The sequence below is a fragment of the Sceloporus occidentalis genome, unplaced genomic scaffold, assembly GCF_023333645.1.
Source record: "Sceloporus occidentalis isolate IW3139 unplaced genomic scaffold, rSceOcc1.0.p SCAF_9, whole genome shotgun sequence".
NCBI lineage: Eukaryota > Metazoa > Chordata > Lepidosauria > Squamata > Phrynosomatidae > Sceloporus > Sceloporus occidentalis.
In genome coordinates this window covers 40,899,236-40,926,852 of record NW_028316989.1, presented here as the reverse complement: position 1 = coordinate 40,926,852, position 27,617 = coordinate 40,899,236, and the positions used below count along the sequence as shown (strand labels likewise).

General features: G+C 39.3%; 1 protein-coding gene across 1 annotated transcript in view; it reads right to left on the bottom strand.

Moving 5' to 3' along the window:
* Window positions 1-27,617, bottom strand: part of LOC149307375 (elongation factor-like GTPase 1) — a 63,629-nt gene that overhangs the window by 11,546 nt on the left and 24,466 nt on the right. The gene's annotated exons all lie outside the window — the stretch shown is intronic.

The following is a 27,617-nucleotide window of genomic DNA, read 5'->3' as shown; positions in this document are numbered from 1 at the left end:
TGCTGCCACAGTTCACAATGAAAAGAAGAGCAGCCATCAATATTTATAGGCAAAGTTAGAGCAACTCAGGAACATCAGTGGAATGAGGTTAAATCTGCCCCTGCTATCAGTAAGTTCCACCTCTGGGACCAAGTTCAGATTCTATTCCCCTTCTCGATGTCCCAAATTTGTTTTGTCCCATGTAAGTTAATTGAGCCATTCAGAAATAAACCATCCCCTGTCAGCATAGCTCCAACACTTAATCTGCTCATCTCCACCCTGGATTCTATTCGCTACAGCAGCAGACCCTTGGAGTCCATTTACACTACAGTGTTATAGCAATAGGATACTATTTTAACTGTGATGGCTTCATATTATGGAACCCTGGGATTTCTACTTTGGTGATTAGAATTCTGTGATGGACCTTCCTGAATTACAATTCCCAAGGCACCCTGAATGCCTGTCTATACTACAGAATTAAAATGATTAACCCCCAATCCCTCTCTTCTCAGGGAACCTAGGGAAAAGGAGTCCGGGGACTGGACTAAAGCTCTACAACAGATTTCGTTGTTGCATACCTTCAAGTTGTTTCCAACTTACTGCAGCCCTAAGATAGGTCTTTGACATAAATTGTTCAGAGGGAAGTCAAAGGCTTTCATGGCCGGCATCCATAGTTTTTGTGGGTTTTCTGGCTATGTGGCCATGTTCTAGAAGAGTTTCTTCCTGACGTTTCGCCAGCACCTGAGGCTGGCATCTTCAGAGAACGTCAGGAAGAGAACATGTCCACATAGCCCGAAAACCCCACAAAAAACTATGTTCAGAGGGAGTTCCCCGCTGCTTTTTTCTGATACTGAAAGAGTGTGACTTGCCCAAGATCACCCAATGGGTTTCCATGGCCAGGTGGAGAGTCAGATCCTCATCTTCCAGAGTCCTAGTCCAACACTACATCACACTAGCTCAGAAACACCTTACCAAACCACAAACTCCAGAAATCTGTACCACAGTTAGTGGTATCAAACTTCTATTCCTATGTGGTTCTGACATACTCTTGGGTTTAAAATGAATAACTGGAGTATAGGATCCGGTCCGTATTTACGCACATACAATTCAAAGCCTCTCACCCTGTACTTTGTGACTATTTTGAAGAAAAGAGACAGTTTGTATGTACAGCGCTGTGTAAATTTACAGTGCTTTATAAATAAAAGTTAATAATAATAATAAAATACATTCTTTTGTGCTAGCCCCATGACAAGCCTCACTATGTAACAAAAGAAATAATACACCAATATATATATATATATATATATATATATATATATATATAATCAGTTTGCCTATTCTTCTTCAAAGCAATCATATTTCTCATATGCAATTTTATTCAGTTTAATAAATTAGATAATTAATCACCCCAAATGTGTACAATGAACTAAGATATAATCAGGCAATAGTTCTAGCTGCAAGTTATTCTGACACAGAACAGTGGACTCCCTGACAGTGAAGGTGCTGCTATACCTGACACCCAACACATCTTCCCAAGGTAAGAGCCTCACAAATCAGGTGGAGACTCCATCTTTGGAGGTTTTTAAACAGAGGCTGGATGGTCACCTGTTGGGGATGCTTGGACTATGTATTCCTATCTGGCAGGAGGCTGGACTGGATAGCCCTCATGGTCTCTTTTATGATTCCATGAAATAAACCTTTAATGGCCCACCTGTCCAGGTTATGGTCCTTTATGGCACACATAAAACAAAGCATATGTGAAACTCTTCTACTTCTTTGTCCAGAAGCAGTTCTTACATACCACAGACAAGGAGGATAAGCTTATGCCAAACATTTTAATGAGATGCTGACTTCTCACTTGACTGGCATAACACTTCTGTATAGATCCATCTTTATACAATTATAAAGTCTTAATTTACACACACACATATATATATTTGGGGGGGGGGAAGTGGAATGAGTTTTAAAAAAACTGATGTTCTCAAACCACATGTTTTAAGCCACAAACTCCCAGACTGTTTCTCCCTGTTTTGATTTGCAGCTGAAAGGGGTGAGTTGCCAAATCTCCATAGAAAAAACATTTTCTCCCCCTTCTCTTTCTCTCTCAGGGGAAGGAAAGAGGGAGGGAGAAACCTATGTGGAGGCCAGCGTTAATCATGGTTTTGAGGAAATATCTCTGAGCTTGCATCACATTTGTTTCTACTTGCGGTTTCCACCAGTGCTATAAGGCCAAAATAAAAAGTCTAAAGTGTGTTATTGCGTTATTAAGAAGTTATTCGGGGGCTGACCATATTTAAGAGCTTGCTCTTAATTCCTGAGATCATACAGCTTTTTTTTTTTCAAACAAAGCAAATAAATGCACAGATAGGCTTTTGAGGGTGCAGTATACCTTAACAGTCTTCATTCTGCTTAGAGGGTATCTCCTTCTTTATCTTTTTTCTCACCCTTTCTTTCTGAAAATCCTTTCCCCTTCTTTTCTCTACCCTTTAAAAGAAGCAAGAAAATAGGCAGCATGGGTAGAACCACCTAGAAGTGATTTACTCCCTCCCTACTAGTGCTCTCCTTAGACCAAGCAGGTTGCAACCCAATACCAATGTCTGCTAGGCTCTGTTTAGCCCAGAGCTTGGAACATTCAGTTGGGAAATTAATTTGATAGTGTTAAACATATGAAACCAAGAAATTAATTCATTGCCACCAGCAACAACACCTGAAATCATTAATTAGCTAAATCACCATTAGTTAACTCAGTATTTAAACCAAGCTCTTTCCAGGACAAACCATCAGATTTAAAGAGAATGGTGTGTAGACTGTGACTGTTGGCATCTGGGGCACATTTGAAATACAAAGACCATAATACAATTGTTGCCTGGGGATAGTGGGATTTGCAATGTGTCTGGAAATTTGGGAAAAGCTGTTTAAAAACCCAATCTTAAAATCTGTCCCATTAATTTCTCTTGTACCTGAATCTCTCTCCTTTTTAATACTCTCCACTAACCTTGCCAACATGTACACTGCTCAATGGCCCTTCAAACACCTTATTTATTAAAGTCTGATAAGGAGTGATGCTCAAGGTCAGGAAGGAATAATACATTAATTTCAGGTAGAGGACATGGAGCTGCTACAAGTGCAGCAACAAGTGCAGCAAAAATATCAGTCTGTGAATCAAAGGTGAAGAATTGTTAAACAGAAATGTTTTGAGTGCCTCTGAGCATATGAAGAACACATTTTTCCACAAATGAAGCCATCTTAACTCTTTAGCCCCCCTGCTCCTTTATAAAGAAGCAGGATCAGTAAAAATTAGTAGTAGATAACATATTTTGTTTTTAAAAATGACACAGAAATGGATGAGAGTGCATGAAGCCAGCTAGTAGTATGTTTTGGATCCAAGTGCCAACCCTTCAAAGTATGTTATCTCCCTGAAAGTGTGGTCGAAAAGGAGTTTGGGAGATTGGGGAAAACAGAAAAACCAAAAAAAAAAAGAAGAAAATTGGGGAAGGAGTTGGGTGCTGAAAACTTTCCACAACTGCCTATACTAGGTGCTGAATGGTATATTTCAGAAGAATCACAAAGCAATTCAAAGCACTTCTTAGCAGACATGGGCAAGGACATGGGTTTAGCTAAATGAATCTTTTCCCTGCAAACTAATTGTTCCAATCCAAAAGACAGGGACTAATGATCTTTTATTGAATTAAAAATATTGATGGACTAAATAAACAACTAGTTAAAATCAACTAAGTAACAAATGAAGTTGAAAGTTTTCTATGGGAAACTAAATTTATTTTTGACTTGTCTGACTCAATTTCATTCCACAATTAAGTTTTTTTTTAAATTAAGCTATTGATTTAATTCCAGAATTAAGTTTTTAAATAAACTATTAAATGAGAGACTGTTAAAGCGCCAGCAAGTTTTGCATTTCTCCAACTATTTCTTTGTTCAATGCTTAATTCTCACGCACTTTGGCAAAACTACATCTTGCTCTTTCTTAGCCCCACAAGACTGGAGAATTACAACAATAAGTTAAAGTCTGGAGGAAAGGAAGGTGAGGTGGTCATAAGGAGGAGAGAAAGGAAAATCAAGAAACAGGCTTTTGGTGGGATGGATGAAGAACTCCCTCCAACATGAAGAACTTGGAAACAGCAAGAGTTTAAAAAGGATAACAAAGAGGTAAAGAAAAGTGGACATGACCACAAAGGATCTGGAAATCCAGCCCTATAAAAATGGTTGATGAAATATGGTATGTTTAGTTTGGAGAGGGGATGCTGGAAAGATAATACAATAATCAGCTTCAAGTAATGTAAGACTTGCCAAATGGAAGATGGAGCAAACTTATTTTCTGCTGCTCCAGAAGTTAGGATCTGAATACACAGATTCAAATTACAAGAAAATATATTTCAACTAAACAGCAGGAAGAGTTTCCTAATGAAATGCTGCCAGTGGAACAGGCAGTGTGTGGTGCCCAGAACCATACATACACAGTACTCCCAGAGACGTCTGATCAAAAAAGAATAGAGTCATACTATTCATAGAATCATAAAAGTTGGAAGAGAACACAAGGGCCATTAAGTCCAACCCCCTGCCATGCAGGAATACATAAAGCACTCCTGACAGATGGCCATCCAGCCTCTGTTTAAAACATTCAAAGAAGGAGACTCCACCACACTATGACAAACAGCTCTTCCTAATGTTTAATCTCGTTTTCTGTAGCTTTAATCCACTGCTCCATGTTCTCATCTCTGGAGCAGCAGAAAACAAAGCTTGTCCTGATTTAGATGGTCCTTCTGTTAATGCAGCATAGAAATGCATTTAATTTGTTTTGTTTTTTCCCCACTGCACACAGTTAACTCATATTTAACTTGCAGTCCCTAGATCTTTTTCTCACATGGTGCTGCAAAGACCAGACTCACTTGTCCTACAATTTTGTGCATCTTTTCTGTTGTTGGAGGAGGAGGGCTGGCAGGGTCCTCAGGAGGAGCTGAGGCCCTGACAGCCAAACAAGTTGGAAGGATGGAAGGAGGAGGGAAAGAGTGCCTCTGGGTGTGTGCAGAGTGCACAGGAGTTTATGGGCTGTTGCTATTTTGGACAAGACTTCACGCTGCAGCTGTTTGGGTATTTTGTCTTGGTCTCTGTGGAAAATAGCCAGATGCTTCTCTGAGCACTTCTCCACCCTCTGCTCTCCACCAGCGACAGAATGGCTATCGCATGGTGAGTCCCAGGGGAACTTTGGTCATTATGAAGGGAAGAAGGGAATACCAGCATCTGCAATGAGGAAAAATCCTGCAAGTACGAGGTAATTGTCACTTAGGTATGTTACAAACAGGAGGCCAACTATTATTACTTAACAGGTTGGCACATTCTTTATTTTAGGATCCAATGCTATTTAGTTGCTTTTAAAATTCACTTTAAGATATAAGATCCATAAGTATGTATAAAAAACAAACACAGACTACTCTGCTTCCACCCCCACTCACCTTCTGCTGTCAGGTAAACAGCTTTCTATTTAAACATGGTTTGGGCAATTATCTGGTTGTGTAGAAGAGTCTTTACAGGTACTATATTTTCATTCTCACTGGTTTATTTTTTAAAACTTCCATAAAGTTTTGAATTAGTGTTGTTTAGTGCCTGCTGTTGGAAGAAGGTTATATATGTGTGTGTGTGTGCATGCGTGCGTGCATGCATGCTGTATATATTCATGTTTAAGTCTAGAAATTTTAGTCAAAAAATTGACCCCAAAAACCTAGGTCGACTTATCCATGGGTCAATGTAAATACTATACTTTAACTCTTATTAAAAAGAGAACGATCCCTGGTATAAGGCAAGAGTGGTATCTGTTTTGGAAGCACTGACCTCTCTCTGCTTTCTCTTCCATTCATCCTTTAGTGTGAGCCAAAACCATTATGCCTGCCAGAATTTTGTAGGGTCTTTGGCATTGTTTTCCTTTGCTTCATCATTTGGATCCTTTGTTGCATGTCCCTAAGTTTTACCCTTGACCTATCCAAGGGTCATATCAAAATCCATAATTTTGCCCCCAAAATCTGCCCTCGACTTATACATGAGGTCGACTTATAGTCAAGTATATACAGTATATAGTCAGTGCCAAATAATATGATTGCATTTGCTGTTCCATACTGATAGACAGAAAAAAATGTTTCAATTATTTTCTGGTGAGGCATTCTTCTTAGGCCTGACTTGGACCCAGACTATGGACAAAGTCATTTTAGATTTCCCAAGCCCCCATTAAAATGTAAAGGAGAAAAGAAATCACCTCCTATTTGTCAGTTGTTAACAGGTTACATCTTGAAGGTTTTGAATTAGAAAAAAGCTGTAAGGATGTATCGGTTCTTTGTGTGTGAGAAAAGTTATCCTGGAGATTTAGAAGCAAAGAAGATCCATGCTAACATCTGTGCAAATATAGTTCATCACATTTTCTTCCAATTTCTTAACGTTCGAAACAGAACATATGCAGATTGGTACTGGCTAGATTCTTCATTTAATTGACTGTATAATGGAGCAAAGAAAAGAGAAATCGGGGCTGCAGCAAGGGATAAATTCCATCACAGAAAATGAGTTCACAAAATGTGCTCTTAGTGCCTCACTGCAATGACATCTCCAAGTACAAATGCCTTCAGATTTCTCTTAGCTGACATTCACTTCTATCTAACGTTCACTCCAAAGGGGAAAGTGAAGTTGATGACACTATCATGATGGCAGAAATGAGGACAGCCTCTCCTAAGAGAGACTCCATGGCCATCCTTACAATATATAAACCCACTTACAAGCTCTTAAAGCACTTCGTCCACCATAACAATAGCATTCTGATAGTACAAAATAAACAACAAAAACTCTCCTGCTAGATCTCAAATAAAAAGATGCAGGTGAATTAAGTTATCTCCTTTGCCATTACTGCAGAAATATCTTTAAAGCCTGATAAACACTAGAGAGTCATCATCTACTAGTTAAGTGGCATGAAGTATACAACCATTAAGTTTTAGGTGAAAATGCTCTACTTGGATTTTCGAAAAGGTATTATTCTTTTTCCTTGAAAAGAATGCAATTAACTAATTAAAATGGAATTCACTAAGACCTGAACTTATTATTCCCAGAGCCTAGGGCTTTCTTCAGTAAATAGTACCTTCCAGCACACATTACCCTTTAACAGTTATTGTCTTGCACTGATACCTCTATCAGGTCTAAAACACCACTAATAGCTGGATGGCACTGGGTACTTCTTACAAAAATCATGGTTTTATTTGGAAAATAAGCTATTTTAAAATCCTATAAGAATTCGCCAAATTAGAAATGAGAAAAGAATATACATTTTCAGGCTATCAGCAATAGCCTGAACAGATACTCAATATCCTCCCCCTTTCCTTATTTTTTAATTTAGGAAGCTTTTGCCACTGTGCATGTGCGAACAGATGGTATGAAGCAGAACAATGGGAAATGGCTGAAATGTGCTTGTCATTACCATTCCAAAATGTTATTAATAAAGGCGCATGTGTCATGCTTTCTAATTTAAACAGCAAGAGACATTTACAAAACAAAGTTTATTGACATGCATTTTCCCAACAAGAATGGCTCCTTGGAACCTATTTGCTTTTAAGTTAGATGAATGGGTGGCAACTGTGCAACTCCCATCAGTCCCTTTTTCACATAGCCAGTGGTGAGGGATGCTGGGAGTTACAGTCCAACAACACATGGAGAACCAGTGTTGTTCACCTTGAAATTAGCCCTTCAAATTCTAGCCATGGTGTCAGAAGAATTAGGATGCAAGTCCTCTCCTTTCTATACTGCTCAGGAGGGGCAGAAATGAAGAACTGAACCAGAAAATTGAACCAGATCTTGCACACATTTGAACAAATACCAATCTCTCCTAGACATTTGCTCACTTCTCCCAACATTTGTCCTTACTGCGTAGGAAGGTAAATGGGAAGGGAACACTTGAGCCCCACTGTTTTAGTTGTTAGGATTATTATTAAGAGGCCTTTGTTTTAAAGAAAATTCCAAAGAGCAGGAATGACACTTGATACACATCTTGAACAGCTGAGATTTACTGAACTTCTTAGAGGTGTGGGTTTGTTAACATTCCCTCAGAAGAAATTAGGAAATGGAGCTAATCCAGAGATTAGCTAGCTTTATGATATGGAGCCCATTTTAAGTCTTCAAAAGGATAAATATGGTCAACTATACGTTGGCAAGGAAAGTCCCCAGGGATTCTACAATTCTATGGGTTCAAAAAATAAAATAAAATCAGCCTAAGAAGTGGTTGTGTGAAATAGCTACAAAGCAAGCCATGTTCCTTCCTCAAGGGTAGAAAAACCAAACAAAAAAAGAAATGGAGAGTGAGTTGCCTGTGATTTAGGATCCTTCCAGAGCACAATCACATTTCCAAGGCTGCAAAATGCTTACCAAACAAAGCGAAAACGAACAAACACCAGGGATATTTACATCAGAGAAAGAGAAATCGATACAAGTGTGAAAGTACAACACAAAAATTCTATGCTTCAGAGAACGGTAACCCAAAAAAGGACAGGTCTCCTGAACCCAACACATTAAATATCTTTAAAGGAAGCTGACATCACATTGTAGAGTCAGAAAATGAGCTAAATTCTAGCATTATCTAGATGCCCTGATGGCTGGCTACCCCTTTCTCACAGCACTAAACCAAACACTTTCTCAGCTGCTGAGGAGGAACTTGAACAAGGGGCTCGGTACTGTCGCACTTATGTTCTCATGGTAGGTTTCCTGCAGGTAACTGGTTGGCTACTGTGTAAACAGAATGGTGGAACAAAAATACCTTCGGTTTGATCCATCTCGGATCTTTTGGGTCTCTCTTGCCCAATCAACACAACAAAAACAAGATACAGTTGGCCCTTAGTTTGCATGGGGGTTCCATTCCGGATCCCTTCACAGATGCCAAAAACTGCAGGACCTCAAGTCCTGTGGTTTGTAATGGCAGTGCAGCCACATGCATGTACTTCATTAGGGCCAATGGGACTAAAATCTGAATGAGACACAAAAGAAGGAAAGAAATGTCATTATGAAATAGCATATGTGCACACGCACACACACAGGGTCTCTACCCTAGTGTGTGTACTTAGTACACAGACCCATTGCCTCATTTCAGCTAGTGATACACATTTGATGTTATATGTGTTCAAGTCAACTCCAAGTTATGGTGACCCTACCTTAGGGTTTTCTTCGCAAAATGTATTCAAAGTGAGTTTGCTGTTATCTTCCTATAGGGCTGAGAGAGTACGACTTGCCCAAGGTCACCAAGTTGGTTTCCATGGCTCAGTGAGGATTGAAACCCTGGTTTCCTGAGACCTGGTCCAGCACTCAAACCATTACAGTACCCTCTTCCGATTAATAATTGTATGTGATCAACCTCTCCGCCAGAGGCATTCATGCCATTCCAACCCATAAATTCAAGAACCCAGCAGGAAGAACCTGACGTAAGCAGCCTTCCTTTCTTATCAATCCCAGTATTATTTGTTGGAGAGTACTCTGCTTCCTCTTGCTCTTGCAGCCTGGTGCACAAACACCTCACAACACTCACACAAGCTAATTTGTTTCAGTGCCTCACTGCCATCAAAGGCTCCTCAGAAACTAGACATGTCTGGCTAAAATTTCTGCTGACTAAACAAAGAGAACTGCAAGAGTAGTGTCATGTATCAGCCGCAAGCAAACAGCGGCAAGGAAGCATCACTTCCAAGACAAAGCAAAAAACACTGGGAGCCAAATGTCCGCTTCTTTTCTCAACAACAGAAAGTCTGGCATTTGCGCCTCCATTTCAAAACATATCCAAAGTTTGGTTCTTCTGTCTTTTTAATTTTCTTAAAATTATTACAGAGCAATTTGAATACCTAATCCTAGACTGGGATTATAATACAGCAGAGACCACAAAACCTTTGGAAAAAAACAACAAAGAACAAAATGCAGCAAAATACATCCGTGAAGCTAATGTGCCTAAATACATTTCTGGCTGCAAATTTTAGTAGGGAAAAATGTTTAACAAAACATTTAACCATTATTAAAATATACCAAGTTCAGAGGTAAAGGAGTCAATAGGGGATGATTGTAGATACACACAACCAAACTTTTCTGTAATCACTTGTACCTATTGACTACTTTCTTGTGTATGTCTGTGTGCCCATGTGAGAGACAAAGATGTGTAATGAAAGGGGGAGGATGATACTAGTGAGTAGCACTATACTATAGATCAGTGATGGTGAACATTTTAGAGACTGAGTGCTCAACTGCAACACAAAACCCACTGACGCATCTCTCTGGCTTTCTAGTAGCAAACTCTGTGCTGGGGCAATGATGTGCCATAGATTCACCACCACTGCCATAGATTTTCAAGACCTGGTTTAGAAAGATTATTCTGTGGAAAGCTACTTATGATGGGAGTTCCATGGCACTTTAAGTGGTGTCAACCTGGGTTATTTCTGTAGTGTGGATGCAGCCTTGATCCTGTCCAGCTAGGACTAAACAAAGATATTGATGCCATTAAGAGGAGACATGAAAGGACCTGGTGTAGATATCCACAGACAATTCATTGTACAGAACCAGAGACATCCTTTGTGAATGCTAAGGGATAAAAAAGAATGCAACCCCCCACCCCAAACAATCAAATAACTGCTTAGAAACCTTTTGAATTACTCCTTATGGAAGTATTCTTTACAATGAAACATGAAACAAATAGAGGAGAGGTAAGGAATGGATTTGTAGCATGAAAGGAAAATGGTACCAAAGTCAATGTGTGGAGGACTGTGGAGGAGTTGTCTAGTCCCATCTCATGGTGCTGCTGCTTCAGAACAACGATGTGCCTGCGGAGTTTTTGTATACTCACAAGGTAGCTGAAGTTGGACAACAGAGGAAAAAGAATGATATGGAGGGTCACTGATGATCTGGTTGTCTTTCAGGACAGACAAGCAATGTTGATTGAGGAGCTTCAAGGACAAATCTAAGCTATGAGAGCAGCTGGTTAAGGTGAGATAAATGCTCATGAGCAGGATATGACAAGTAAATCAGAACTATATAGTACAGAGGTGTTGTAATGCTACATTGCTAAGAGATCCAATGCTCTGAAGAGAATAATCTCTCTGGGCAGGCAATCCACTACACTATGGTTAGTCCAGGTCCGTGAGAATGTGCTGATAACGCAACTGAACCATATTTCTATACTAAAAACAGTGTTGTAGGAGGCAATTTTTCCAATAGCTTAGAACAACAGGCAGTCTTGCAAGGATGACTGCAGCAACTAAACAGCCCATTCTGACTGTCTTCAAAGTGGCTGGAAGAAAAAGTGTTCCTTCATTGGGGGATGTGTTCCCCAGCAGGTGGTCTTTTGTTAGTGGAGCAGAAAATTACTCCATAATGCCATTCATCCCAGGTCTTCCTACAAAGAACAAAAACTGATGTTTTCTTTCAGGGTTTATGTTTGCTTCCTATTTTGGGGAGTACAGTCCATCCTCCTTATCGTTGGACTTGCCATCTGCAGATTTAACCAGCCCCCATTTTGCTTAATGATGATGTATGAATGGCACCGTGTAGCCATTAATTTTAATGGGATTTGAGCCTGCATGGATTGGTATCCACGGAGTTTGGTATCCACGGAGGAGGGGGCAGAATGCATCTCCCATGTATATAGATGTTCGACTGTATATAGTAAGGCTTTTAAATTGTTTAGCTGGAATTAAGAGTAGTACTGTAGTATTTTTGGAGCTCACAAATTATGATGTGTTTTTTGTTTGTTTATTAAACAAAAGATTATGTCCCTCAGCTAACTCAAAACAAGATGTCTGAATTATGTAGTCACATTTTTTCTGGGCCAAGGTATTTGGTGGTGTCACAGTGCTCCTCTGGCACTGCATCCAAACGACACAGGGGCAAAGGAGCACCAAAAAGCCATGGCATCAGCAGTTATGGTGCCCTTTTTGCAGTGCAAAAAGGAGCTGCTTTTTGTGGCACCTTTTTGTGCCGTGGAAAGGCCAGATCGGGGCCGAAGTGTGTAGTTGCTGTAGCTCTGATCTGACGAAGACAGAGGCAGTTGCAGGCCGCTCCTTGGGGTGGTCTATTCATCCTCTGAGTTTATAAGGGAACGTTTATAAAGTCAAGTGAAATAAACTATTAAACTTTGTAATTACTGAAACAAGTTATACACCGTATCAAGCTTGAATAACATCCTACAAGAAAGCTACTATATTCTAACTTGCTTGTAAATATAATTTGTTCTTTTGTCTTAACAAGTAGTTGCCTGATGTGTGCTTACACATAACATCATCCACACTATTAAGCATAAGTAAAACACTACCAAAGGGGAAAGACCTTTTATTATTTAGGACGCTTCAGAGAGGGTGTAGTTATCAATTGACAATTTGTGCCAAGCTGTTGGGATTTTAAAACTCCAGAGTGCTGGCAGTTGAAGAGAGCTCTAATGTGTGAGTCCTTTGTGGGAGATCCAAGTTCAAGGGTCTCCACACATTATTGGTGGCAGCTACTGAAAAAGTAATAGTGGTTGTTACATATTGGTGGGATAGTTGCCAAGCCGTTGCATATTGGTGGATCACAGGCCCACTAAGGACAACTGGTTTGATGACAATCTCTCACCCAAAACAATAACAGAAAACCCACTAAAGGCCAAACCAAGGTTTGCCAATGATGCCAGGATCACTTCTATGTATGAAAAACATCTGGGAAGAAACCAACTTAGCTGCTTTGTTAAATGTTTAGCGTAATCAGAAAGTGATGTCTTAAGAATCAATAAGAGGAGTTCATTTTTTCAGCATTAGAGAGTATATTCCACAGTAGTCTCTCTGTCCCCACCTGTAAAAATATACAACACTGATGTGCCTACCAACTGAAAGTAGTATTAACACAGCAGTAGTTTGTTTTTACTGCACTCCAAATACTTTGTGAAGTCCACTGTGTCTTAGTTTAAATGGAGCCGTGCCTTTTAAGGAGAGCAGCTGGCAAGAAAAAAACCCTAAAACAAGGTGGCTGAGGACTGTTTTATACAATCTTGTTGCTTGCTACTTTTGATGCGTCTGCCTGAGTTGCTCTCCTACTCACTGATCAAAGTCAGACGATGCCCTGGAGAAGGCAATACCCAACCACATCATGCTGCTGAAATGCTTCTGGCAACCACACACAAGCCAAGGAGGATGACAGCTTTCAAAACATCACTTACTGCCAACTGCTTCCTTTAAACGGCGAAATGTGGCCAAAACCACATAATCTCTGAGGTCACTTCAGCCTTTGTGACTTAGGTTAACAAGGAAAACCAAGTGCCATACAGTCTGCGGATTTTTAGATTAGACTCCTACTTGCTTATTTTAATGCTGACAAGGTTAGAGGGAAGCATGTGTGTCTATACTGGACACAAATGCCCATGTGCATGTTTCCAAAGAGAGGTCCAGAGAATGACCACATAGCATTTTCAGATTATTTAATCAACTTTAACACTTTTGGAATGTCCCCATGGCCTTGTTTGCTCCCTTCTGCAACAAATCCCTCCTTTCCTTCCCGTTTCATTGTAAACCAGGGTTTAATGTTTCATCTGCACCAAGGTTAATACTACCATAGTTGGTTTTTAAAAACAGTTTTGAAACTAGTTTGCAAATTCTATTTATTAACAAACTAGACGTAGAAATAACACTCTAGACCAGCCAAGGTTGAAGAGGAAAAGGAGTTGATGCCAAAGGATTAAATTATCTACAAAATGTTGTATTTGTATTTTCTAATGAGTCAGATATTTTCAGGATATGTTCAAAGCAGGACAGTCTCAGTTTAGTAATCTTGGTTTCTAGGGAGAGTTGAGGCTTGATTTGCTCTAAGACCCATATAATTATCTTTTTAACAGTCCATAGTAACCACAGAACTCTTCTCCAGTACCACATTTCAAATGAATTCATTTTCTTCCTATCAGCTTTCTTCACTATCCAGCTTTCACAACCATACATAGAAATTGGTAATACGATGGCATGGACAATCCTAACTTTAGTATTAAATGATATAACTTTAGGCTTCAGGATTTTGCCTAGTTCCCGCACTGCCACCCTTCCAAGTCCTGGTCTTTCCCCCTGATTTCTCAACCCTAGTCTCCATTTTGATTTGACTGAGCGAAGGTACTGAAAGCTATTTCAATGACCTTATCATCTACTTTAAAATTATGGAAATCATCTGTGGTCATTATATTTGTTTTCTTAATTTTCAACTATAACCCTGCCATTGTATTTTGGTGGAATTATTATTAATAGTGTTTTCTTACATCGCACCTTTCTCCCAATATAGGGACTCAAGTCAAATCGTTCCATGCAGCAGCATCAATGGAGCTAATAATTTACCTCTACTATCCCCCCTCCCCTTTTTGGGGGCCATATGAGTTACAACTGTGGCAATAATGTCAAAATTATAACCATTTTGTATTCACAATCATTACTTAGTCACAATTTTGACACTATTGCTTGTCTCCAAATCTACTTTATTTGAGATAAAGTGCACAAGGAGAATGATATCCATTCTGCCAATGATCAGAGTATGGTTGAACGACATTTCCATCACGTTTTTAGGGGTCAGGCCAGGAGAAATCACTTAGTTAAGTAATGAGTTAAATATAAGCTGATACAGGATTCTGGCCACAGTTTATTTAGATAATAATTACAAATTGTTCTATTTTTCATTTTTGTTGTCAATGGAGCTGCAAGGTCCTAAAGTGTTATGACTATTTAAACTGTAAGGGGAACAGGCAAAAAATAAAATAAAATAATAAAAATAAGAGAAACCCAGCAGCATTAGCAAAACAAAGAATATCATTGTCTCTTCTAGTCCTCCAAGCTGCCAAACAGCTATAAAGCATTTCTTCTCATTAAAAAAAAAAAACTCAGAAAAGGAAACCAAGACCACCAATTGCAATAATTTGATATTGTACAGAGTCTTACATAAATATCTTCCTGTTGCACAGTTTTTAGAAATAATTTGGAAGGAGGGAATAAAAGTATGTACACTTTCCAACTGCTTTTTGTTTTCAAATCTAAGTTGCACAAAAGGTGACTTTGTGATTTCAGGAATTAGAGGCTGGCTGTTCAATGTTCTCTCTCTCTCTCTAAGTAGGACTTCCATGCAATGTATAACTGTTCTCTCTTAATAATAACAAAACAAGCAGCAAGGAAAAATAAGACAAAACAACGTAAAAGAAAGTAAAGAAGTCCCCTCACTTAATCGAAGGTTTAGGGACCACAGCAGTCAAAAAACAGAACAGCTGAAATGTGGAACCCATATTATTGTGTATTATGTTTTATTATATTACTGTATAAGTACAAACATCACTATGAATACTTTGTACAGTGCTGTATTATAAACACACAAGGACACCACGAACAACATCTACAGTATACAGTTCACAAACAGAACAAAAAAATTAGCTTACTTGCTAATTAGCTTACTTGCTGTTCACTGCTATGATCTTTGGAATAGCGGTATATAAATAAAACAAATTATTATTATTATTATTATTATTATTATTATTATTATTATTATGGCATTTCCCACAATGCTTTTGCGACTGTGGGCTGTTTTTTTTAAACTGGCTGTAATGTTTTCATTCAGCCTGTGTACTGTATACTGTAGAAGCTGTTCATGATGTCATTGTGTACTTACAATACACTGTGCAGGTATTCATACTTATATTGGTGCTTATATTTGTCAAAAGAGCAGACCACAGGTCAAATAAATGGGTTTTGGTAATAATTTAATAGAATCAAAAGAGCAGATAGTTGAAAGGTGATCCATCAAAAAGCGGGGGATTCCTGTATGCATTTGCCTAAATTATTCAGGAAGCAGAACTGAAGATTTCTCATGCAGTATTTGGATTGCTCCAGCAGGAAAGTCCAAACAAAATATTCTTTAGTGAGACCAATGAACAATAGGATTAATGACACACAGAGCCCTTTCACATGACACAATTATAGCACTATGATTCCACTTGAAGCTGCCACAGCAACATTCTGTGTGTGTGTATTTCCCTTCAAGTTGCATGTTAACTTATGGTGACCCTATGAAACCCTGGGATTTGTTGTCAGTCTTCCATCTAAGTACTAACCAAGGCCGATCCTGCTTAGCTTACAAGATTAGACAGGATCTAGTACCTTTAGTCTCCTTAGGCTCCATACATTCTAAGGAATCCTGGTATTTGTTGAAACATTACATGTGAGCATTCTAAAATGCAAATCCCAGAATTCCACAGAATGGAACCACAGCATTTAAAGTGGAGTTACAGTGCTATAATCATACAGTATGTAAAGGCCTACAGAGTGGTTGGATTTAATTTAGTAAAAGAGATTCAAGGCAGCAGGAGAGATATTAAATTTCTAGCCTTAATAAAGAAATATAATATAGATGGCATTTAGCATAGTAGTACTGTAATCTTCCACAAGCCATTTTCCATTAAAATAAGGCTTCATTTTTCCAACAACAGAATCCACTGAAATGTACCCAATTGTCCCAATGACACAGACTTCCTGTGCTAGAGATACAGAACGTGCAGATACTATTAGGGAAGATACCCTGCTCCACTAAATATCAAGGACTCTCATTGCATGTTCCCCTATATTTAGCTGGTGCATTACACAAAGATATGAGGAACTACCATGATGGAATAAAATACCCACTTGCTTCTTTTCTGCAATGAAATGCTAGAATAAACCACTGTGACACACAATAATCTGTAGTGGCCAACAGCACTGCTGTGTCAGAGAAATGTCTAAAACAACAAAGATAACAGACATAACAATCTGTAAAGTTTGTTATGTCAAATTGTTATGTAAATACAAAATATAATTAACCTGGTGATTTCAGTGCCACAATCCATGCAGATGACCACTAAGGTTAGATAGACTACTTTAAAACTTTGGAAATATGCATATGAGGGGGGAGATGAGTTCTTTGCTAAAGATACCTATTAACCACAGTAGCCCAATGTGATCCCCACTATGAATTGTTTTAAAATATTTTATAATTGTTAAGTTGCTTGTACTGGCTGTACTCTGCCCTAAGATCTCCAATTCGAAGGCATGACTTGGCATTCAACAGTCCACCTCAACTTTTGGACTGTATTTCTGGAATGAATAAGCATTTGATTTATCTTCTACTACTATTTCTTAACTGCCACCACTCTGACTTTGGAGGGAGAGAAGAATAAGCAGCAGCTGCTGGACTTGATCTCCTTCCCCACTGTGTTGTGTCATGCCCAGGAATTATGGGAACAGAAGTTGCTAACATATGGAGGATCAGAGTTTGAGAACCACTGTACTAGTAGACATTTATTAATTTGTGGATTATAACCACATTCGTGTAGATCAATGGTTAACAACCTTTGGCCTTCCATTTGTTTTGGAGTTCAGATCCCAGAAGCCCAGCCAACCTGGCTAACAGTCAGAAATTATGGGAGCTGAAGTACAAAACATCTGGAGGACCAGCAGTTGGGAACCACTAATGTAAATTGTCAGCCCTGTTGAGCTCCTGTGGGGAAGGGCAGAGTATAAATACAGTAAGTACAGTAAAGAAATACTCAGGATGTTAGTTGTAGGGGATACTCAACTTCCACATCAGTGGGCCTAGCCATCTGCATATTGGAGCATCCATGGATGGCCCTGTCCCATTATCCTCAATGCCATTATGTGTATGCAGTTGTGCCAACATGTCACATGCACATCATGCATGCATGAAAATAATGTTACTTGAGGTCCCACACTTTTCGGTATCAAGAAGGAAGGGTCTCAAAAAGAATCTACCTGATATAGAGGGCCAACTGTAACAGCCTTCCCCAACTGGTGCTTTTTCAGATACACTGGATTACAATTTCCATAATCCAGCAACCAATATCTTTGGTTGTGGGGTTATGGGAGTTGTAATCCATCTGAAGAGCCTCCATTTGATGAAGGCTGAGAGAGACCCTCAGGGCCTGTTATAGAACTACAGTGTTTGCATCCTGAAATCTGATGATTCAGCAACACTGATGAAGCCAAGCAGGGCTTGTTTCTGGTAAGTGCCTGACTGGTAGATAACCAAGCAAACTTTATTAGATATGCTGCCTTGACTTGTACTGGAAAAGGCAAGATACAAATGTATTTTAAAGGGGGGGGGGGGGAAGAGCATAGTCACACAATCAAATGCAGATTCAATGGACGCAACTATTCTGGGAGTTGTCATGCACTGTAAGAACAGTAAGATGAACAAGCAATGATACTGGCTATAAAAGTCTGCCTGCTGCAGTTGTAAGCAAATAAAGACTAATATGTTTAATTGCAAATGAAGACCAATGTATTTGCTAGTGTTAATCTCCTGCAGTCCAAACAGATTACAGCAGAGTGCAGATAGCAAACTGGGAGGCCGTGGCCAAACAAGACAAAGGATGGATGGACAGGGATGGTAGTAAACGGAGTCAGGATGTTCAACAGCAGCAAACTGCACCAGGCACATTTAATTGATCTCTCTCCTTTGTGCAACCAAGTGCTAACAAAATGATTCTCCTCTAGGAGCATGGCAGAGCCTCCTTTGTTTCCATAGCAGTTTCTCCTTTATATGCTACATGAGTGAGAAAGACTGCCCTCCTGTGTTCATTAAGTACTGGCTGAGCATAAGATCATCTGTATCACTGCTGGTAAGGCTTCAAGCTGGCTATTTTTCATCATCAAAGAAGTGTGTCAGAGAGTACAAAATGCTTGCACAGAATGATTTGTTTAAAGAGCAGTGGGCCAAATGACATAGTTCATAGGAACCTCACAAAAGATGGCAACACTCACTGGTAGGAAACAATCTGGCAAAGCTGTTTTAAAATCACATTTCCACTTACAGACAATCTTATCTTTAAGTAGAGGCTGCTTCTTAAACAATTTGCACTTCACACACACACACACACACACACACACACACACACACACACACTGTGTCCATGGACCAACATTTTGAGTGGTGCTGCATTATAGTACAGGAACAAATCCAGAATGGTGAGAAAGAATGCAACTGCAATTTAAGATTTGCAACTGCAGTTTAGTCCTCTACCTATAGAAAATCTTGAAGGAGAAGTTTTTTGTTTTTTGTTAAAGTGAAAATGGAATCCAAGTTTTACTTTTGGGGTTAAAATTAATGCTGCGAGCAGAGTGTTTGAACAATGATCTGATTTGCTTTAAATAAAATGATATTTTGACTCAACTGAAGGAAGAATGATGCTCCAAGCCAAAATGTTTTCACCAAGTAGTTGCACAAAGCAGCGTCTTCCCCCCGCAGCATTTGTAGGAATGGCTTTGCTGAATCACTCAGCTTACAGACCTTTTCCCCCTTCTGACACAGAAAAAATAAATTATGAGACTATTTTGAATTTCAGACCATGAAGAAATCAAAGTGGGGGTTGCAAAACATGTTTTTTTCTATATTCATACATCTTTCTGCCTTGCATGATGGGAAACATCTCACATCAACCAACTTTCTCTGTTGACTTCAACTTTTCCATTTAGAATGAATGGTTCTAAGCTTTGGTAGCCAAGTTTCTGCTTGCCAAGAATGATCACACCCAGCAATAAAAGCCAAGAATTATGGTGGGCCACTTCATCAGCAGGAGAAGTAAAATGACTGCTAAATTCTAATGGACTAGGCAGAAAGTATATGGAGCCATTTTCCCATATGAATTTATCAGAACATTCTAACAACAACCAACTACTACTACTACTATAAAACTTATTAGAACAGTCTAATAAAAACAGTTATGAAATACAGTGTCGTGAAGTATTTACCCTCTCTGACTTCTCCATATTTTGTGATGTTACAAAAACATGGAATCAAAATGGATTTAACTGACATTGTTATCACTTGTACACACAAGAAATTCTACAGTGTGAAGAATTGTCTTTATTGTGGAGCAAAAGTTTTAAAAAACGAACTATCAATTGTATAAATATTCACTCCTCTGTTGCTGCCACACCTAAATAAAATGTGATGCAACTGCCTGCCAGAAGTCTCTTAAATAGTTCATTAGAATCTACCTCTATGCATTTCCAATGCTATGCAATCTCAGATGGAATGCTCTGTTTCTGGAAGTACCCCCAAGTCTGCTGGAGATCAAATCTAAACACATCATATCATAAAGAGCAAGGAGCTGTCAAAGCAAGTCTGAGATAAAGTGACCCATTAATCACTAATTGGTAGTATTGTTGGTATACAAGGGCATCTTGTAGCACCTCTGAGACTAACTGAAAGAAAAGCAGGTAGCATGAGCTTTCGTAGACACATCTGAGGAAGTAGGCTCTAGTCTACGAAAGCTTCTTCATTTCAGTTAGTCTCAAAGGTGCTACAAGAATATGTTTGCATACTGATTTTCTAGACTACACAGCTATGTCTTTGAATTCTACCAGTAGTGTTGTTCTTATCGTTGTTAACTGCCCTCTAATAGACTTGGACTCATGGAGACTCTATGAGTGAGACACCTCCAAGCCAACTGTGCTCAACTGCTCTGCTCAGGTCCCACAGGCTCAGGGTCATGGCCTCTTTGACTGAATCTATCCATCTAATATGCAGCCTTCCTCTCTTTCTACAGCCCTCACCTTTCCTAGAATTATTGTCTTTTCCAGTGAGTTGTGTCTTCTCATGATGTGGCCAAAATACAACAGCCTCAGTTTGGTCATTTTGGCTTCAAGGAAGAGCTCAGGCCTGATCTGTTCTAATAACCATTTATTTGACTTTCTGGATGTCCATGGTATTCCTAGCACTCTTCTCCAACACCATGTCTCAAATGAGTTAATTTTCTCTCTATCTGCTTTCTTCACTGTCCAACTTTCACATCTGTATATGATGAGGAGGAAAACAAAATCCTTACTTTATTGTTCAGTTTTATATCTTTGCAGTTTAGAATCTTGTTATGTCATAGCTGCCCTTCCCAGTCCTTGTCTTCTTCTGATTTTTTTGCCTGAAATCTCCATTCTGTTCAATGATGGATCCAAACCATGAGAAATCTTTGACTATTTCTTGGTTATCCAGATTGAATTTATAATAAGTCATAGGATGCTAGAGTTGGAAGAGATCACAAAGGCCATCCAGTCCAACCCCCTGCCATGCAGGAACTCACAATCAAAGCACCCTGGATGGATGGCCACCCAGCTTCTGTTGAAAGACTTCCAAAGGAGGAGACTCCATCACTCCAGGAAGGAATATGTTCTACAGTCAAACAGATCTTACTGTCAGGAAGTGCCTCATAAGTCCTCTGTGATAATTTTTTTTTTAACGTTCAGCATTAAGCCTGTCTTTGCACTTTCTTCTTTAACCTTCCTTAGTAATTGTCCCAAGTTTTTGTTTTCTGCTAGTAGTGTGGTGTCACCTGCATATCTTAGACTGTTGATGCTTCTTCCTCCAATTCTTACTCCTCCTCCACCTGAATCTAAACCTGCTCTTTATATGATGTTTTCTGTATATAAATTGAACAAATAGGGTGATAGAGTGCAGCCTTGCCTGACTCCTTGCCAACTGGGAACTATTCCATTTCTCCATATTCTGTTTTAACAGTAGCCTCTTGTCTTGAGTATGGCTTTCTTATCAGAATGCCCAAATGTATTGGCACTTCTATTTCTTTAAGAGTATTCTATAGCTTTTCATGGTCTATGAAGTTAAAGGCTTTGCTGTAATCTATAAAGTACATGCTGATCTTCTTCTGAATTTTCCCCATGTGCGCCATTATCCATCATATGTTTGCAGTGTGGTTTTAGTGCCTCTTCTTTTCCTGAATCTTGTGTGCACTTCTGGGATTTCCCACTCCACATGTAGTAGGAGTCTCTGCTGGAGAAATTTGAGCATAACTTTGTTTGTGTGGGAAATCAGTGCAATGGTCCTGTGGTTACTGCAATCTTCTTTGTCACCTTTTTTGTGGGTGGGAATGCATATTCCAATCTGTTGGTCATTGTCTTGTTTTCCTTATTTGTTGGCAGCTTTTAGTTAGAACTAGTGTTAGGTTATTATAAAAAGTCCTGTAAGCACAAACATATCCCAGACTATTCCAATCACACACTCCCCACTTCAGAGGAAGGCAACTGGAAATCCTTCGGAATAAATCTTAACAAGAAACCCCCCATGATAACGTCACTGTAAGTCAAACTACTTGAAGGCACAAAATGGCTTAACTGCAAATCTGTATGGAGAAGGCTGTCCAGCAAAAAGGAGGATGCTGGTCAAAGAAGGAATCAAGAGGCCAAAGGAGCTGGAGAGATCCACCGCAGAGATATGAGAACAATCACCTCAATGCTCTACAAATCTGGGGTTTGTAGGAGAATGGTAAGAAGAAAGACATTGCTAAAAACAGATCTGTATCCAATCCCTTTGCATACTGCTTGGGGGATTCACAGCAAACATGTTGGGGGAAATTCTCTGGTCTAATGAGATCAATACTGAACTTTCTGCTTTGCTGCAAAATGTGCATGGCATAAAGCCAACAGTGCTCACTGCTCTGAGAACATCATCAAAAAGCTCTGGGTATGATAGATGAGTAAGGTTTCTGAGTGCCTGGGGCAGGGCTTTGTCAGTAATGATGTCTCAACTTCATACTTTCCCTAAAGATGCCCATAAAGTTACTTCTTTATGCAACTAAGCGTGTCAGGAAGACAGGTCCTTTTGTGTGCCAGTTGTGTCTGAGAAACGCTGGTCTTTGCATTTAGTGTGTTTTGATTTTGTTTTTCGGGTTTTTTGGTCACAGAAGGTGAATAAAAGTTTAATTTGCAAATCTGGTATTTGATGTATGTTTCTCTGGAAAAACCCTTTTATAGGATAGAAAATGTTAGTGGCACTTGCACTGTTACCTAGTTTAAACCTGAAATGCCCTGAGATTGGTCTCTATCTCTCCCCACATAGAGAAGATTGCTGCATTGTTGCAAATATAAAATTGGGAGACGCAAAATATGTATACAAGCCCCCAGTAAGCTCCCTGGAGGAAGGAGGAGACAGAAATGTAAATATACAGTTCATGAGCCCACTATGATTTTGTTTTTTGCAGAGTTTACTATGTGGATGGTTGTTTCAACTTAATTACTTTAATATCATGTTGGCCAAGGAGATCACATGCAATCCCTATTCCTCCCTATTAAAAAACAACAAATGACACTTTTGGGGGCAAGTTTGTGTTTGAATAGTATTTCAGGGAGCCCGTCCTGAAATATCTGAAATCATCAAAATGTGACTGGAACATGCAGTCTGTTCCAGGTCAGGAAAACCCCAGAATATGCTTTTCACCCTGCACAGAGCATTACAGTTATTTTATTAGGTACATCCCCAGCACTTCAGCTAACTCTACAAATGTGAATTAGAAATGTTAAAACAGGAATACACATTGCCAACTGGTCTCATACCAGGATGCCAGGATGCAAATGCTGACAAAAAATTTAAATGCTTAAGAAATGCCCTGTTCAAAAGTAAGATATTTAAATAGGTCCTTGATAAAAATGCAGACTTCATGGAGATTCCCACTACACTAAATTAGATTAGATTAAAGTCCATTCACTTTGGGGGATGAGGCTGTAGAAGGAGATGATAGCTGAACGAATGGGCTCCTCCCTGCATAAAAGCATAGCAGAGGAAGGGCAAGGCAGACCGAGTGAAGGAAATATTTGGATATCTCAAATATGGCAATTAGAGGGTATTGGGCAGCCATTGGACAGAGAAATGAAAAAGCTCCTGTGTGTAGTAGAGGCGGAGCTGGGGAAGCTACCTTTGGGGGACTGCTGTTCTCAAAATCTCGTCACTTATATTGTTGCTCATCATGATAGTGGAGGGGAATCTGAAACTCTGGACTATAATCCACAAAGCAAGTTTCCCAAGCCCTGAGTGAAGGAAAGGCTTCACATGTGAACCTAGAAGAGCTCCTGAAGTTCTGGACACAGATACCCATTAGGGAGGGCAAGGAAAAAACCTTTAGCAATGCCCATACTGTTTCTACAGAATGTATAGCTATCAAAGGGGAATGTAATTAAAATAGTGCAATGACACTGCAAGACAGCAGAACACAACTGTACAAAGGAACATTTATAGCAATTCTACAGCATACACAGATGATCACAGTCCTAGACCTTTCTGAATTAGACCAAGTGTTTTATGTCCTAAGAACACCCCTGCCTCCCCTATGCCATTAATTATGTTATACATTATACCGCTTTTCTCCCTAAATGTACTGAAATGGCATGATTTATCCCAATTGCAACCATTAGAAAAACTTGGAAGACATTTTTATTTTGGCAGTAGCTGGTGGGAAAGGGCAAAAGTAACGGAGAAGACATGCAACAGGGCAGGGGTGCAGAGCTTACAACGCAGATTATGTATGTGAAAATTAAAGGAATATGACTCCCTCCCTTACATGAATGAAAGCTAAAGAACTTTTCAACAGAGATCTGTACATTTTCAAAATGTTTTTGCATGATCTCAGATTGTCTGTCTGTTTTTAATAGATAAAAGCTATTTCTCAAGGTTGTCACGTTTCAAAATAACAAGTTCATGGAGGATCCATTACTATATATGAAAACTGTCTAGAACTTATCTTCTCAGAACCACCATACCACTAAGGCAGGGGCTGGGGATGTGTAACCCCGCAGAGGTGGTGATCCCTAATAAATACTGCTGACAGGGAAGGATGAAGGGAAGTTGCTTGCTTCTTCAATAAACTAGGTGACATTGGGGAGATTGCCTTCTTAACATGCTTGTGGGGCCCCCAGAAGCACCATGGGAAACAAATATGCTAAACCGAATAAACCAAGCTTGAGGAAAGTCCATAATTCTATAAGCAACCCCAATCCCTTTCCTGCAATTCTTAATTTGGTACCAATGCTTTCCATCTCCCTTCTCCCCCAAGAGGTAAAAAAACAGAACAAAGTGATTTGATGTCACTTCCACTTTGGTGAAAATTTACTCATATAGTCCACTGGAGGCGATATGGGCAGATACGGTTCCCTACCATCAGACCAACTGCCTATCCCTGAGATATACTTTAGACATAGAATCATTGAATCATAGAATCCAGCAGAACCCTTCTTATGACTGAACAACAGAACAAATGGGGATGAATTTATGGAGACAGGGCCAGGCTTGATTTGCAATGGATGGGGCAACTACTGATATGTACAGGGATACTGTTACATATGGACACATTATTTCAGTGAAAGGCAAAACCTACACCCAGCCCTGACCCTAGGTGGAGTGCAATGGTTATTCTGAAACAGGCCACATAGAAGTACTGGACACCAATGCAAATATTACATCCAACATACTGGATATTTTACTCATGATTAAATAAAGCAAAGTGGTACTGAAACCAAATATTGCCTCAGGGTAATATTTGAAGCAAAATGGAACATGGGTCATGTAGCCCAATATACAGGGCTAAGAAGTGGGAAATTCCCAGTTCCAGTGTCACCAGGCTGCCACCAACTCATCAGATATCTTTAGGCAAGCTTTTGTGTGAGCATCAGTTGCCTGCACCCTGTTTCTAACATGAGAATAATAGTGACTAATTGTATACTGTTGCTGTTAGGATAAGTAAGATAATGTGAAGTACTTAGAACAAACTATATAAATCTGAAATATTTTCTTTTTCATGCCCAAGCTAAGAGCTTATCTGTAAAAATTATTTATAATATTAAGGGTAGATTAATGATGTACAGAATCTTTAATTACAGAAAAAAACACCTAACATACACAGTGGAACACTGTATTATGAAGTGCTGTCAGTCTGGATGCCAGATCTGTAGACTGACAGATTGTAAAATCACTGCTGGTAGCAACTGCTGCAGAAATAAAAAGGGATTTATTTTGGAATATGGAGAGGAATGATGCAGGTTTCCCCACAGAAATATCACTGAAATGTTATAACATGTCTTAGGAAAGATGAGTTAAAATTTGGATTGCTTAGCTATGGAAACAATGGTGAATCCCTAGAATATGGAAACACAATGAAAAACAAATGTTTCTGTTCAAAATTTGATACTGAGTCAGCCTTAAGCCTCACAGAGTTCAATGGTTGGTTTTTAATTCATCTTGAAAAAGCTACAGCTGGTTCACATTTAGAAGAATATTTAATGCACATATGAATCCTTGGCAGCAAAGGCTGGCATCACTCCCTAAACTAGGAATTGTCAATAGCATGGCATTTGCCTTTTCAATGGGGGAAGGGAGGAAAAGTAAAAATAAAAAAATGTGTTACAACGATACGTAAAAGTGTCACCCTATGTAATCTTGGGATGGGTCTACACCCACAAGTCAGCTTCAGGCAAGTTGTCCAGAACCATTTATAGTCAAAATTCAAAATTGGCAAGTATGTGAAGAATGTAACAAGTCACTATATGGAGTATTAATGTGTGAATCTATCAATCCATGGATGCTACTGCTGCTACTGCACCAACAAGTCAGCAACTATTACTATATTAGCTGTCAAATATGTCATCCAGCCCAAGAACTGGTCCTACATTGTCAGTTCCTCTCTCTATAAATCCAAGCTGCCTTGGATCCCATTTGGGGAAAAGGGAGGGATATAAGAGCAATAAATAAAAATAAAATAAAATGTATGCTCTAAAGACTTTTATTTTGCTTGGAACTTATCCAAAGCCCATCAAAATGAAAGTGGATCATTATTTAAAGACACATGAAAAACTGCTCGACTTAGCATAAAATTACACATTTATCAAAGATATTACAGAAGGAAGTTTAAATTTTAATTACATCTGCAGATACTATTATGACATCTGCAGAACCTTTAATATATTGAACTATGAATAGTGACAGAAAATAAACTCTTTTGAGATGTGGTGTTGGAGAAGAGTGCTAAGGATACCATGGACAGCCAAGACGACAAACAAATGGGTCCAGGAACAAATCAAGCCTAAACTCTCTCTGGAAGCCAGGATGATGAAACTGAGACTGCTATACTTGGACACATCATGAGAAGGCATCAGTCATTAGAAAAGACAATAATGCTTCAAAGGTAGAAGGGTAGCAGAAAGAGAGGAAGACTATGTACGAAAGGGAGAGACTCAATAAGGAAAGACATGGACTTGAGCCTGTAAGATCTGAGGAGGATAGGGGATTTCACCCACAGAGTAGCCATGAGTCAAGGCTGACTCAAGGGTAGTTAACCACAACAATGAAGAGCAATGCTTCCAGATAAATTAAAATAACAACATACTAGGCATGCTTGATCAACACCAAGACTTCAATCTTGGACTACAGTTCCCAGAATCCCTAACCAATATGACCATTCTGGAGCACAGATATCATTTATGGGGGGGAATCCCTTCTCCTCTCCATCCCTGCTAAAACTGATAAAAATTATTACATCAGAGAGAAAGATTCTGTTCATCCCCCCTTCTCTATCCCTATCTCTTGTTCTAGTTTTCTGTTTTGTAGAACGGTTTGCAAAGGGAAGCATTCAGGAAAAAACAGGTATCACACAGACAGTCTGAAGTGATAAATTTTACCCTGTGCTTACTTTCTCTGTGCTAGCCAAGCTGATTTCACACAATGATCACAACAGGGCAGAAAGGAAGTAGCAGCTTCATGTACACTAGGCCCCTAAGCAATCTTCTATCAAGCAGTAAAAGTCTGCCTTTTGCAGAATCTGTTAA